Below are 3024 nucleotides of genomic sequence, written 5' to 3' on the forward strand. Positions count from 1 at the left end.
TTTAGGACTGGTTTTCCTTGGGTTTGTGTGGTTAAGGTTCACTGAGGTTCTTGAATCTATATATTTGTATTTCCACCAAATTTAGGAAGTGTTCAGACATTACATCTTCAAATTTTTTATACCGGTACGTTTATCCTATCTTACTGAGACTCTACTGACACAAATGTTAGATCTTTTGATATTGTCCCAGAGGTCCCTGACACTTCATTGTTTTGGTTCTTTTGTATCTGTTCCTCAGATTGGATAATTTCTATTACTCTAACTTCAAGTTCATGGGCCCCTCTCTCTGTCATCATCTTCATTCTACGGTTGAGACCATCCAATAAAATTTACTGTATATTGTACTTCTAAACTGTTCATTTGGGGTTTTGTTTGTTTGTTTGTTTAGTTTGTATTTCTCAGTTGAGAACTTCTCTCTTTTCATTCATTTCAAGAGTTTACCTTTATCCCAAGGAACATGACTATAGGAGTTGCCTTAAGGACTTTGTCCGATAATTCTAACATCCAGGTCATCTTGGGTTTAGTATCTGTAGATTGACTTTTCCTTTAGAAATTTGTTCCATTTTTACAGGTTTTTGTATGTCAAGTTATCTTGGATTGCATCTTGGAAATTTGAATATTGTGTTGTGATTCTTTGGATCCTGTTAAAATTCTCTGAAAATGTTTTATCTTTTGCTTGTCTTATTCAGTCAGTTTAGATTCAGATCACCTTCTTGCCTTGCTTTCTGTGGCTGTTGGTTCCAATGACAGTTCAATTTCCATAGCCTTTGCTCTGCTATTTGCATTTGCACCACTCAGGGGTTAGTCTGATACTTGAACAGTTTATATCTTGCTTCAGTTCTCAAAGACTTTGCTTCACATATTTTGTTCTTATCCACACATGCATAGCATAGGGGTAAGTCTGGGACTTTTGTTAGTTTTTTCATGAAATTTGGGGATCTTCTCTTTCAGCATTCTCCTCTTAGGCACATATTTTGTTCTTATCCACACATGCATAGCATAGGGGTAAGTCTTGGACTTTTGTTAGTTTTTTCATGAAATTTGGGGATCTTCTCTTTCAGCATTCTCCTCTTAGGCATTTCCTCCAGACCTTTTACCTATCAAGGACCCCTTTCCCTAGCTTTTATGGCCACAAATATGGATCTCTTTCAGAGTTTTAGCCTCCTGTGCTGTCATGCAGTTTTACATGACTGGAGCTGCCTCAGAGTAAAGCAGGAAAAGAAAAGAGGAAAGAAATAGTTTTCTTCTACACATTTTGGATCATTGGACCCCATTTTCTCATTTCTCCTGACCAGAGACATGAGTTTTTTTCTTGGGATTTTAGATGTCTCCTCCATCACCATGATGGTAGTGCAGCTCCATAGCAGGGGCTAACCTCTGGGGAGGGTTGGGGCAGAAAAAAGATAATGAAAGAAAGAAAGAAATGGAAATTTTCGCACAATCTCATACTCACAAGGGCCCCTTTTCCTTTTGGCCAGAAATAAAAAAGGAGGGAAGGGGTTATTCTCAGAGATATTGCTGTTTTTGCCCAGTGAACATTTTCCATGACTCAGACCACTCTTACCCTCAAGTCACAGCCATGAGACTGGGGGAGTAGAAGGGGTTATTCTACAAGTTTTATTTCCTTATCCATTATTCCTACTATTATTTTCTTTTCAGAGTCTTTAGGAAGTTGCTTTTTGTATTTTGCCCAGAGGTTTAGTTGTCTTCAATGGGAGAGATACACTCGAGTAGGCCTACTCAATTACGGCCAGAGGCAGAAGTCATATGGAAAGTTTGTAAATATGAAAGATCATAAAACTATTCAGATTTTCTAGTTATTCCTGTGTCCATTGGGTAATTTATATCTTTCATGTGTTAATTTAATCTCAGCTGTACACATTTATTGGTATAAAGTTCATTTTTTAAAATTTTTTCAATGTCTTAGAATGTGTAACAGTAAATTCTATTTCATTCCTGATATCATTAATTTTTTATTCTTCTTTTGTTTTGATCAGTCTAAACCTAAGGGCTTAACAACTTTGATGATCTTTTCAAGCAACTAGAATTTAGTTTTGTTGATATTATATTTAGTTGTCTATTATCTATTTCATTGATTTCTGCTCTTAGTTTTATTATTTCTTTCGTTTCACTCATTTGGATTAAATCTGTTCTTTTTCTAATTTCTTAAGATTGAAAGGTTAGATTATTGATTTCACACCTTTTATCAGATAAGCATTTATTTATTTATTTATTGCTTTTTGGAGGCTAGCCAGTACTGAGATTTGAACCTTGGTGTTACTAGTCAGATAAGCATTTAAAGCTATAAATTCCCTAGAAGCACTACTTCAGCTGCATCCCACAAATCCTCACATTGTACTTTCATTGTATTCAATTCAAAATATTTTCCCCTTCCCCCTGAAATTTTTTTGTTTCATTCCTAGATTATTTGTGTTGATTAATTAATTAAATATTTTTGGATTTTCCAGGAATCATTTTATAATTTATTTCTAATTTAGTTTCACAGTGGTTAGAATACATACTCTGTAACTCTGTATGATTTTAGTCCTTTGACATTTATTAAAACCTGTTTTGGGATTTTCCAGGAATCATTTTATAATTTATTTCTAATTTAGTTTCACAGTGGTTGGAATACATACTCTGTAACTCTGTATGATTTTAGTCCTTTGACATTTATTAAAACCTGTTTTGTGGCCCAGAATAAGATATAGCTTAATTAAAGTTTTAGGAACTTGAAAAGAATTTGTACTCTGCAGTTGATAGTTAGGGTATTCTATAAATGTCAGTTAGATCAAGTTAATTGATACTGTTAACAGAGTCTTCTATGCTTTAACACATTTTTTACTTTTTCTATCAATTACTGAAAGACAGTGTCAAAATTCTCCAAATATAATTGTGGATATGTCTTTTGTTTCCTTAGTTCTCTAAGTTTCTTGCTTTATGTATTCTGAAGTTATTAAGTACACATACATTTAAAATTTTTATGTATTCTTTATAAAGTGACCCTGTTATAATTTTGAAATA

This window comes from Galeopterus variegatus, unplaced genomic scaffold (assembly GCF_000696425.1).
Source record: "Galeopterus variegatus unplaced genomic scaffold, G_variegatus-3.0.2 Scaffold175, whole genome shotgun sequence".
NCBI classification, from domain to species: domain Eukaryota; kingdom Metazoa; phylum Chordata; class Mammalia; order Dermoptera; family Cynocephalidae; genus Galeopterus; species Galeopterus variegatus.